This window comes from Euprymna scolopes, chromosome 40, assembly GCF_053919585.1.
Source record: "Euprymna scolopes isolate OS-2025 chromosome 40, ASM5391958v1, whole genome shotgun sequence".
Classification (NCBI taxonomy): domain Eukaryota; kingdom Metazoa; phylum Mollusca; class Cephalopoda; order Sepiida; family Sepiolidae; genus Euprymna; species Euprymna scolopes.
This window is the reverse complement of record NC_136521.1, coordinates 2,913,988-2,927,787: the sequence shown is the minus strand read 5'-3', so window position 1 is coordinate 2,927,787 and position 13,800 is coordinate 2,913,988. Positions and strand designations below refer to the sequence as shown.

At 34.7% G+C, this 13,800-nt stretch overlaps 2 pseudogenes; both read right to left on the bottom strand.

The window, feature by feature from the left end:
* Window positions 1-6,618: 6,618 nt before the first annotated feature.
* On the bottom strand, window positions 6,619-6,752 carry LOC145265847 (U2 spliceosomal RNA; annotated as a pseudogene).
* A 6,013-nt stretch (window positions 6,753-12,765) lies between these two features.
* On the bottom strand, window positions 12,766-12,899 carry LOC145265846 (U2 spliceosomal RNA; annotated as a pseudogene).
* Between the last annotated feature and the right edge of the window lie 901 nt (window positions 12,900-13,800).

The window sequence follows — 13,800 nt, the reverse complement described above, 5'->3', positions numbered from 1 at the left end:
TGAATCAACATTAAAGGAACAGACAAAAGAGAAATTAATATTGGGGAGGTCCAAAAATAACCGATTTTGTTTAAGTAAGATAATGCAGAGCTATTAAATGATGCCACCTTGTCTTCTACTTCTGTTAGTCCCTCTTCCTTCTTCCCATTCCATCTCCCCCTACCACCTTCCTTCCTCTCTCTTTTCTACGCTTCACCCCCCCCTTCCCTCTCTTCAACCGTTCACTGGAAGCCCAAACAACATTCAACAGACCCGGGTAAATTCCTAACCTCTTCTCAGATATAAACAGATTAAATTGAAATAAACTTAAAAAAAAATAGAATATTATGACACATTGACCCTTGAAGGACTCAGACATGGACAACGAGCAGCCTTTCGCAATAACATCTGTATAGCGCTAGTTTTAGAACCAAATCCCCTCAACCTACAAACTCTAAACCCTAACACCAACACGAAAGTGAATAAAGTCACCGATAAATAAGTAAATAAACAGATACGAGAATGAATAAACTAATAAATTCGCAACCAATTCAACACTTTTCTTCACACTCATGATAAAAAAAGCCTTCTTTTGTCGAGGATGGATTTTCATCCTTCATTTAGAATTCCATTTTCGAAAATAAGGGTTGTTGCCTGATTAGGTCTCTAGTTAGTAAATGCTAGTAGACCGAAACATGCTCATGACTGTGTAGCAACAAACTACTGCTTATGTAAAGATAAATGTAACCTGCTCTACTTCTGTATTGAGCACTCTTTTATGAACCTCGTTTTATTTCACTGGTTACCCTACCTTTGGAAAATAGCAACTCAAATTATATATATATATATATATATATATATATATATATATATATATATATATATGTGTGTGTGTGTGTGTGTGTGTGTGTGTGTGTGTGCATGTGTGTGTGTGTGTGGGTGTGTGTGTAAAAAGAGAGATATAGAGAGATTAAAGTTGACAATAGCTAAGGTCATCGTGCCCTAGCTAGTTACTAAGTTAATAAGTGGACAATGGACCACTAATGAGATAATTTTGTTTGTGATGAATTGACTAAACACGAAATGATGAAATCCGTTCACTGAAAAATTGAACTGAGAAACCAAATCAAAAGAGAAAAGCAAAAATATATTTTTTAAGCAGGTTCGTTTCCAGATAGACTGTCCGAGTTAAACAATCATATGTTTGAGTGTCTTCATCAAATATTAACCTAGCGCATGGGTTTCCAAAGTTTTCGAACAAGGGGCGGGGCCATTTTGCTGACTAATTAGAACTATACCAGGCCAAAATAAAAAAAAAACAAAAAAAAACAACCTGGACTGGTTTTATAAAGCTTTGCTAATTAACTTTGCTTTTTAGTGTAACTGGTTTTCCAAAACTTTATTTTCTTAATCATTTTATGAACAAAAAAAAAAAAAAAAAACGCGCACTATTTTCATACTTTCTTAATTTTACTTTTTTCCTGCATATAGTTCTGTTTCCAGAAAGAGTTCCATGGACCGGATTAAAAACTTGGCTGGCCGGATCTGTCTTTCGAGCCTTAGTTCAGAAACACCTGAACTAGCGTATATAAGTCTACACGAGACCTGCATCTATATTTAGACGGAAGCAATGTTTTTTGTAGTTGTTTAAATGTTTAAAACACAATCGTAGGCAAAGCTTAGTGAAAGTATTGTTTTAAGGAATAAATTGTTTTAATCAACTTAAAATGGAAATCCTTTAGAGTGAGGCAGCATTTACTGAAATGCGCCTTAATCAGGAAATAGGAATCCTTTTTGGTCCCCCGACAAAAGGAGGGTGGACCTCTAAATTCACCCTTGTCCGTTCGTCCGTTCGTCTGTGCACACTTTTTTTCAATAACTACATCTTGATTTTTAAAAGATTTTGCACAAATATTAAACATGATATTTGTAAAAATGTAAAAGAACGAATTTTCCGGGAAAACTCCAGTTGCTCCCCTAGGGGTGCCTTTTGAATTAAAATGGATAAAATTGACGCTTTTGTGTGTATTTAAAAAAACAAATTGATGCCTTGTTTTTTATAAAACTTTTTGAAAAGTTGTAACTAACCGGTTTCTATATAATTTTGTTTGTTTATCCTTAGTGATAATTCTTGGGTGTGCCCCAGGGGCTCTTTTAGATCTAATAAACGCACTCCATTTTTTTAGACTATTTTACTATATTTGTCTAAAATTTTCTGTGTATGTCTCTTTAGCAGTTTTGCATGGTGCTGAACTCAACTTTAAATATGTTAAGGCCTTGGGGACTTTTGGGGTTAAATGGGGTGGGTGAGGCAAATGATGGACTTAGTCATTTTTTTTTTTTTTTTTGCATGGTGCAGAACTCAAATTTACATATGCTAAGACCTAAAACTGCATCGTTTGTTCATTTTCATCAGGATTTGACGTCCCCCTGGCGCTAAATGCGATTGGGGGACAAATGCTGAGCTTAGTCATTTGTTTATGCCTCGTTCATTGTGCAGTTATGGGGGAACCATGCATGCTTCACTTGTTTTAAAGTGATTCGACAATTCAACATTTTTAATGATATTTTTCGTTTTAATTATTTTATTTGCGGATTATTATCCCAATATTTGTTGTTTCACGAAGTTTCAGCCAACTATTCCTTTGGCCTTCATCAGATTTTAAACCACGATGGGATAATATCTTGAGTAGTAACTTCAAAAGAAGTTGTTTCACCACGTTATGGGCAACTAATCTTCTGGCCGGATTTGGGTAGGATTGAAACCGTTATCTTCAGAAAATACTCAACTGGAATTATATAGATTCAATGTCTCTATTCACTGCCCCACTGGCTTCAAAGCTTGGGTTTTATGGTCTTATACATCCCATTTTTTTTGTTATCTGATCTTCCATTGTTGCGGTCGTACCGAATGGTAGATATCTTGTTAAACTACCTTGGGTTTAAAGGTGTGTGTTGGGCAAAAAAAAAAAAAAATTGGTAGTTGGCAGGTGGGTTCGAACTCGTGACGCGAAGTCAGAAAGAAAGTGAAAGAAAATCTGACGTCTTAACAATACTACTTGACGCGACCGGAAATTCGGAACATTAAAATTAGGCAAATGCAAACCAATCGATACGATTACTTGTAAAAATGGTTTGCAAAAAGTCGACCCCTCCTTGTAGAAAACTGTCCCGTTGAGGGTGAAGAAATTAATGTTTTTGGCCGATTTTTAAATATTTGTCGTCCGAAGGGTCGAATTTCTAAAACAATACCAATCTCCTGAAAATCCGTCACCTCTGTCGGCAGTTTTAGGACTACATACATGATTATTGCAACGTCTTGTCAAACGAGTGCCACTCCCTCAGACATTTAAAATCCATAATTCCAAATGTCCGAAGGAGTATCTATACAAATATGATGTTAAAGAGTCTTAGCTTTGTACGACAGCTAAGCCTCTCTCTCGGTTCAAAGTGTTGAGATCCAGCAACAAGCAAGAGCAAGATAGCCAGCAACAAATTAAACTGCAGACCAGCTTAATGCGGGCACTGGTCTTCCGCTTTATGTTTTTTTAAATCAGAGATTTGCTTCTCCTAGAGAGGTTGCCTTCACCACGGCTTATGGGAGCCCTCTCTACCCCAATACACATATACACACACACAAATATACACGGTGCTAGTTGGCTGTTGACCCAGAAAAATAGTTCATTCGCCCTTTTGGAAAAAAAATTAGTACCAACTACAATCATACATACATACATACATACATACATACATACATTTTCACAGGCTGGTGAGATTTATATTATTGACTAGCCTGGGCACCAGGCGTTGCCCGGGTGTTTGAAAGTGTGTTAAACAAAAATAAAATGTAGTAGGCAGTCAAGCTCGAATCCGTACGTGTAGGAGGAAAATAATGTGAAAAAAAAAAGCGTGACGTCTTTGCTGTTGTGCCCATCGCACAACCGGAGGTGACATAGATTTAACTTAAGGCTAGTCAATCGAAAAGAGGGAATAACTTTTAAAAATATTGGAGAAAAAAAAAAGCGACACCTCCCTGTAGAAAAGTGCCCAGTTGAAGGTGAAGGAATTAATGTTTGTAGCTATTTTTTCTATATTTATAGTCTGAAGGAGCGGATCTTCAAAACGATACCGATCTCGTGAAAAAGCGTCACATCTGTCGAAAGTTTTAGGCAGATATACATACATACATGATGCAAAGTCTTGTCAAACGAGTGCCACGTCCTCAGACACTTAAAGTCCACGAGCCCAAAAATTACATCCACCGCCACAGGACCATTTTAATAGATAAATGCCTGAGGCAGTATCTATACAAAGATGATGTTACAGAGTCTTAGCTTTGTACGACAGCTAAGTCTCTCTCTCGGTTCAAAATGTTGAGATCAAGCAACAAGCAAGAGCAAGATAGCCAGCAACAAATTTAACTGCAGACCAACAGCTTAATGCGGGTACTGGTCTTCCGCTTTATGTTTTTTTTTTAAATCAGAGATTTGCTTCTCCTAGAAAGGTTGCCTTCACTACGGCTTACGGGAGCCCTCTCCAACCCAACACACATATACACACACAAATATACACGGTGCTAGTTGGCCATTGACCCAGCAAAAGGGTTCATTCGCCCTTTGGAAGGTCTTGTTCTTAATCCTTCAGGGAGATTAGCCGCCCTCCTCACTAAACAAGTCTGGTGGGGGAACCAGTTTAGTCACCGGTAACCCGACCATGAGGCAGGTAGTACTGGGTTACATGGTACCAGTAGCATATGACAAGACCTGACATACATACATACATACATACATACATACATGGTGATTGTCACTTCTTGAGAGAAGAAGACCATCTTTCCCTTACTTTATTGTTGATTACTCATTCATTTTCATGTATTTTTGAAATATCTTTCTTTTTATGCATACATGATGATGATTGCAACGTCTTGTAAGACGAATGCCACTCCCTCAGACACTTAAAAGTCCATGACCCCAAAAATGACTTTCATCGCCACAGGACAATTTTAATAGGCAAATGTCTGAGGCAGTATCTATACAAAGATGATGTTACAGAGTCTTAGCTTTGTACGACAGCTAAGTCTCTCTCTCAGTTTAAACTGTTCAGATCCAGCAATAAGCAAGAGCAAGATATCCAGCAACAAGTTAAACTGCAGACCAGCTTAATGCAGGTACTGGTCTCCCGCTTTATGGTTTTTTAAATCAGAGATTTGCTTCTCCTAGAAATGTTGCCTTCACCACGGCTTACGGGAGCCCTCTCCACCCCAACAGACATATACATACACACAAACACACATGGTGCTAGTTGGCCGTTGACCCCGATAAAGGGTTCATTCGCCCTTTTGAAGGTCTTGTTTTTAATCTTTCAGGGAGATTAGCATCCCTCCTCACCAAACCAGTCTGGTGGGGGGAACCACTTTCGTCGCCGGTGACCCGACCATGAGGCAGGTAGTACTGGGTTACATGGTGCCAGTAGTATATGACATGACTTGACACACATACATACATACATACATACATACATACATTTAAACAGACAGGTAAGATTTATACAAATGAAGATTATTGGAATTTTTTGGGATGAATAATTTATACATTTTATATCTTCTTCTATATATATAAAAGGCAAAAATCGGTGTGTATGTATGTATGTATGTATGTATGTTTGTTTGTAACGCTAAAACTTTTGAAAGACGGAACCAGAGTTGACAAATTTGGTATCATATTGCACCTTGATCACCCGGATGACAAATATCGAAATTTCACGTCAAACGGACCAGTAGAAAGGGGTCAACTGATCGTTTTTCTCCTAGGGGGGCCCCCCAAAAAACCTGTCATTTTAACGTTATTCAATACGTGTCACGTGACGTGACGTCAGCTCAAACTTTTGACAGACACAACCAAAGTTGACAAATTATGTATCATATTGAACCTTGATCACCCGCATGACAAATATCGAAATTCCACACCAAACGGACCATTAAAAGGGGGTGAACTGATCATTTCTCTCCTAGGGGGGCCCCCCAAAAAACCTGTCATTTTAATGTTAATATTACATAATCCAAAAACGCTTAGTCATGTCACGTGACGTGACGTCAACATCCAGTAATGGCGAACAAATGTAAACAAACACTTTGTTTTACCGATACTTTTGTAATTTCTCTTCTGCTTTGTTCTAGAGATTATTAAACTCCATGACAATGTCTCCAACGTATTTAACTGGTTAAAAATAGTATTTATACAAGAGTTTTAACGAAAAATATCAGGAAAAAATGTACAGGAATAAAAAAAAATTCAGCTTTCAAAATATTCGTCGATAAAAAAACCGATCTTTATATTTACGCTAGCCATTTTGTATATTACCACGTGACCTGCTATCTCTTAAACTGGAGGGGGGGGGGATCCACTTGAATCCAACAAAACCAGTAATTTTTTTTTTCTATTATATATACATCATTTTCTATAAAATTAAGTGTAGACTTTATAATTAAAACAAAAAATGTTATTCATACTAAAAAAAAAAAACGCTTAGTCATGTCACGTGACGTGACGTCAACATCCACTAATGGCGAACAATTGTACCTATTTACTATGCCTCCCCACGGGACAGAGTTAGACACCAGGGTCGTTTTTTAACGTGGAGAAAAGGTACAAAAATAAAAATTGTCTCAGTCGTGGAGGATTTCTCCTCCACCGAAAGAGAACAAGAAATAGAAGTGCAGCATCTGAAGAACAGATACTACACTTTGATCTTGACCAAAAGGCCAAGAATGCGAACAATTGTAAATAACAACTTTTTTCACAAAACCAACACCGTCTTTCTTTTTTTTCTCTCTCTTTCTCTCTCTCACCCACTTACTCTTCCCTCTCTCTCACCCTCTTTCTCTTGACGTCACACCACTGTTAAACTGTGGGGGGGGGGGACACATTCCCAGGCATTATCTCCTATAGATGCACATTTTATTAGAAATTCAGCTTTCAAAATATTAGACGATAATAAAAATATAAAACCAACACCCTCTTTCACTTTTCTCTCTCTCTCACCAACTTACTCTTCTCTCTCTCTCACCCTCTTTCTCTTGACCTCCTACTACTGTTAAACTGTGTGTGTGTGGGGGGGGGTGAAGAGGCAGCTTGAAAACCAACAAAAACAGTGCACAGTTTCCCAAGCATTTGGGGTGGGAAGGGGGGGAAGAAGCCGAGCGCACAGTTTCGTGTGAGAGAGAGAGAACAATTCTCAACCTATATACTCAACAAATTTTTTATCTACAGATTTGAAAGTTTGTATATAGGGTATTCAGACATATGGAAATATATCTAGCATAATCTATCTATTATATCTATAAAAGTGAAAATGTGTGTGTGTGTGAGGTAGCCAGAGAGAGAGAGAGAGAGAGAGAGAGAGAGAGAGAGAGAGAGAGAGAGACAACAATTCTCAACCTATATATTCAATACATTTTTTATCTACAGATTTGAAAATTTGTATATAGGGTATTCAGACATATGGAAATATATCTAGCATAATCTATCTATTATATCTATAAAAGTGAAAATGTGTGTGTGTGTGTGTGTGCGTAAGAGAGAGAGAGAGAACAATTCTCAACCTATATACTCAACGTATTTTTATCTACGGATTTTAAACTTTGTATATAGGGTATTCAGACATATAGAAATATATCTAGCATAATCTATACATTATATCTATAAAAGTGAGAATGTGAGTGTGTGAGAGAGAGAGAACAATTCTCAACCTATATATTCAACAAATTTTTTACCTACAGATTTGAAAATTTGTATATTGGGTATTCAGACATATGGAAATATATCTAGCATAATCGATCTATTATATCTATAAAAGTCAGAATGTTTGCGTGTGGTTGTGTGTGTAAGGTTGCGAGAGAGAGAGAGAGAACAATTCTCAACCTATCTATTCAATAAATTTGTTATCTACAGATTTGACCATTTGTATATAGGGTATTCAGACATATGGAAATATATCCAGCATAATCTATCTATTATATCCATAAAAGTGAGAATGTGTGCGTGAGAGAGAGAGAGAGAGAGAGAGAGAGTAAGTACAATTCTCACCCTATATATTCAACATATTTTTTATCTACCGATTAGAAAATTTGTATATAGGGTATTCAGACATATGGAAATATATCTAGCATAATCTATCTATTATATCTAGAAAAGTGAGAATGTGTGTGAAAGAGAGAGAGAGAAGAGAGAGAGAGAACAATTCTCAACCTATATATTCAACTAATTTTTATGTACAGATCTGAAAATTTGTATACAGGGTATTCAGACATATGGAAATATATCTAGCATAATCTATTATATCTATAAAAGGTAGAATGTGTGTGTGTGTGTGTGAGTGAGTGAGTGAGTGAGTGAGTGAGAGAGAGAGAGAGAGAACAATTCTCAACCTATATACTCAACAAATTTTGTATCTACAGATTTGATAATTTGTATATAGGGTATTCAGACATAAGGAAATATATCTAGCATAATCTATCTATTATATCTATAAAAGTGAGAATGTGTGTGAAAGAGAGAGAGAGAGAACAATTCTCAACCTATATATTCAACAAATTCTATCTTTACAGATTTGAAAATTTGTATATAGGGTATTCAGACATTTGGAAATATATCTAGCATAATCTATTATATCTATAAAAGTGAGAATGTGTGTGTGAGAGAGAGAGAAAGAACAATTCTCAACCTATATACTCAACAAATTTTTTATCTACAGATTTAAAAATTTGTATATAGGGTATTCAGACATATAGAAATATATCTAGCATAACCTATCTATTATATCTATAAAATGACCATGTGTGTGTGTGTGAGAGAGAGAGAGAGAGTCAGAGAGAGAGAGAGAGAACAATTTTCAGCTTGTGTGTGTGTGAGAAAGAGAGAGAGAGAAAGAGAGGAAGGAAAATTCTCACCCTATATATTCAACAAATTTTTTATCTACATATTAGAAAATTTGGATATAGGGTATTCAGACGTATGGAAATATATCTAGCATAATCTATCTATTATATCTATAAAAGTGAGAATGTGTGTGTGAGAGAGAGAGAAAGAGAGAGAGAGAGAACAATTCTCAACCTATATATTCAACTAATTTTTTATCTACAGATTTGAAAATGTGTATATTGGGTATTCAGACATATGTAAATATATCTGGCATAATCTATGTATTATATCATAAAAGTGTGAATGTGAGTGATGGAAAGAGCAAAAAATTCTCAACCTATATAACCTATAAAAGTGAGAATATGTGTGAGAGAGAGAGAGAGAGAGAACAATTCTCAACCTATATATTCCACACATTTTTGGGCACAGATTTGGAAATTTGTATATAGGGTAGGCAGACATATAGAAATATATCTAGCATAATCTATCTATTATATCTATAAAAGTGAGAACTTGTGTGTGTGTGTGTGTGTGTGTGTGTGAGAGAGAGAGAGAACAATTCTTAACCTACATACTCAACAAATTTTTTACCTACAGTTTAGAAAATTTGTATATAGGGTATTCAGACATATGGAAATATATCTAGCATAATCTATCTATTATAACTACAAAAGTTAGAATGTGTGTGTGAGAGAGAGAGAGAGAACAATTCTAAACCTATATATTCAACAAATTTTTTATCTACAGATTTGAAACTTTGTATATAGGGTATTCAGACATATGGAAATATATCTAGCATAATCTATCTATTTTATCTATAAAAGTGAGAATGCGTGTGTGTGAGATAGCGAGAGAGAGAGAGAGAAAAAGAGAGAGATAAAAATTCTCAACCTATACATTCAACAATTTTTTTATCCACAGATTTGAACATTTGTATATAGGGTGTTCAGACATATAGAAATATATCTAGCATAATCTATCTATTATATGTATAAAAGTGAGAATGTGTGTGTGTGTGAGAGAGAGGACAATTGTCAACCTATGTATACAACAAATTTTTTATCTACAGATTTCAAAATTTGTATATTGGGCATTCAGACATATTTCAATATATCTGGCATAATCTGTCTATTATATCTATAAAAGTGAGAATGTGTGTGATAGAGAGAGAGAGAACAATTCTCAACCTATATACTCAACAAATTTTTTATCTACAGATTTGAAAATTTGTATATAGGGTATTCAGACATATGGAAATATATCTAGCATAATCTATTATATCTATAAAAGTGAGAATGTGTGTGTGTGTGTGTGAGAGAGAGAGAGAGAGAACAATTCTCAACCCATATACTCAACAAATTCTTTATCTACAGATTTTAAAATTTGTATATAGAGTATTCATACAAATAGAAATATATCTAGGATAATCTTTCTATTATATCTATAAAAGTGAGAATGTGTGTGTGTGTGAGCGAGAGAGAGAGAGAGAGAGAGAGAGAGAACAGTTCTCAACCTATACATTCAACAAATTTTTATATATAGGGTATTCAGAAATATCGAAATATATCTAGCATAATCTATTATATCTTTAAAAGTTAGAATGTGTGTGTGTGAGAGATAGAGAGAACAATTCTCAACCTATGCACTCTAAAAATTTTTTATCTACAAATTAGAAAATTTGTATATAGGGTATTCACACATATGGAAATATATCTAGCATAATCTATCTATTATATCTATAAAAGTTAGAATGTGTGTGTGAGGTAGCCAGAGAGAGAGAGAGAGAGTAAGAACAATTTTCAACCTATATATTCAACAAATATTTGATCTACAGATTAGAAAATTTGTATATAGGGTATTCAGACATATGGAAATATATCTAGCATAATCTATCTATTATATCTCTAAAATTGAGAATGTGTGTGTGAGAGAGAGAGAGAGAACAATTTTCAACCTATATACTCAACAAATTTTTTTATCTACAGATTTGAAAATTTGTATATAGGGTATTCAGACATATGGAAATATATCTAGAGTAATCTATCTATTATATCTATAAAAGTGAGAATGCGTGTGTGTGTGTGAGAGAGAGCGACACAGAACAATTCTCAACCTATATATTCAACAAATTTTTTATGTACAGATCTGAAATATCACATTTGTATAGAAGTAGAAATCTTGATACCTACTCTGATACCTAATAAAAGAAAGGACACTCTTTAGGGCGGATTTTGATTATAACAAGTCACTAATTAGAAATTATAATAAACATTCTAATAATTTAAGAATTTTACCAAAATAAAATTGCATGGTAATCACCCAATTTCTGCCACAAAATTTTGATTGGCAGAACTCATAAACATAAAATATATATTTTCTAATTTCATCTTTTTTTTTTCTTTTTACATAATCTGGTTTGATGTTTTCCCAAATATTCAAATCACTATATTTTGCTGCTTAATATCAAATACAGCAACTGAGTTATTTTTATGCATCAAACAATTACATTTTCTCATTCATCCAAACTAATCACTGAACATCAATTTCATATTTTCTTCACTAAAATATTACTGTGCTTGATGTCATCAAGTGGAGCGGATCATTTTTTTTTCATTTGTTCACACATTTTTCCAATTTATATATATTTTAAAGATTCTTAGCCTATGTCATTGCATACCAATCTGTTTATTAAAAGTTAAGGTTCACTGTAAACACATATGTTACACCAAAATAAAAACGCTTCAGATAATGTCTTGATATTCAATTCAGTTTCTCACATGACATCTTATGAAGTTAGTAGAAATGTTACAGACTTTTGAATCTCAAACACTTTCAATACTGTGCACTGATATTTTCTTTTTTGCAATATAAGCACATTCATGATTTTTTTTACAAACGTTAAAAACTTTCACATTGTGTAGCAATATACTGAAACAATTATAAAAATATTTGTTTTTATTTTGAATGATGCAGGGCATCTGAAGAGAGATTTTTCTAACAAAATGAAAGTATAATTTTTAGCAATAGGTATCTAGGAAAAGGCCACTACATATGTTATAAGTTCCAAATTTCCACAACCTGGCCAATACTGGTACATGCTAGCAAATTTAGATTTGCAATTACAAAATATGATTCTAATTTTTTCCTTTGCTCTTTATTCTAACACTACACTAAGTTTACTGTGTTATTTCGCTACAGTTGATATTGTGTAGAACAATAAGAAAATCATAGTGAACAATGCATTCAACAAAATTTCACACACATTTCTAGATACCTATATCTAATAAGTTCAAAAGAAAGGACACACTTAGGGAGGTATTTTGGTGGTCAAGTCACTAAAAAGAGATTAGCTGGTTTCCCGGCATAGCCCAGGATATAATAAAGATTGACTGAAATACATGTTCTAGCTGGTTTCTAGGCGTTGCCAGGGATGTAATATAGACACATTATGTTGTATATTACCTGTTCTCTTCTCCCTAAGGTAAAACAATTTCATATACATGCTGTAAATTACCTATGCTAGGGATAAAACATGAACAATATCAGTCCTAGGGTAGATAAAACAAATAATACATAGAGATGAAAGATTCCTCTCCCCTAAGAATCAAACATATGTTCAATATCTGCTTTTGTTTTTTCATTGTTTATACGGTCCCGAGCAACGCCGGGTAGCCCTGCTAGTTTTCTATAAAATTAAGTGTAGACTTTATAATTATAACAAAAAATGTTATTCATACTAAAAAAAAAAAACGCTTAGTCATGTCACGTGACGTCACGTCAACATCCACTAATGGCGAACAATTGTACCTATTTACTATGCCTCCCCACGGGACAGAGTTAGACACCAGGGTCGTTTTTTAACGTGGAGAAAAGGTACAAAAATAAAAATTGTCTCAGTCGTGGAGGATTTCTCCTCCACCGAAAGAGAACAAGAAATAGAAGTGCAGCATCTGAAGAACAGATACTACACTTTGATCTTGACCAAAAGGCCAAGAATGCGAACAATTGTAAATAACAACTTTTTTCACAAAACCAACACCGTCTTTCTTTTTTTTCTCTCTCTCACCCACTTACTCTTCCCTCTCTCTCACCCTCTTTCTCTTGACGTCACACCACTGTTAAACTGTGGGGGGGGGGGAACACATTCCCAGGCATTATCTCCTATAGATGCACATTTTATTAGAAATTCAGCTTTCAAAATATTAGACGATAATAAAAATATAAAACCAACACCCTCTTTCTCTTTTCTCTCTCTCTCACCAACTTACTCTTCTCTCTCTCTCACCCTCTTTCTCTTGACCTCCTACTACTGTTAAACTGTGTGTGTGTGGGGGGGGGGAAGAGGCAGCTTGAAAACCAACAAAAACAGTGCACAGTTTCCCAAGCATTTGGGGTGGGAAGGGGGGGAAGAAGCCGAGCGCACAGTTTCGTGTGAGAGAGAGAGAACAATTCTCAACCTATATACTCAACAAATTTTTTATCTACAGATTTGAAAGTTTGTATATAGAGTATTCAGACATATGGAAATATATCTAGCATAATCTATCTATTATATCTATAAAAGTGAAAATGTGTGTGTGTGTGAGGTAGCCAGAGAGAGAGAGAGAGAGAGAGAGAGAGACAACAATTCTCAACCTATATATTCAATACATTTTTTATCTACAGATTTGAAAATTTGTATATAGGGTATTCAGACATATGGAAATATATCTAGCATAATCTATCTATTATATCTATAAAAGTGAAAATGTGTGTGTGTGTGTGTGTGTGCGTAAGAGAGAGAGAGAACAATTCTCAACCTATATACTCAACGTATTTTTATCTACGGATTTTAAACTTTGTATATAGGGTATTCAGACATATAGAAATATATCTAGCATAATCTATACATTATATCTATAAA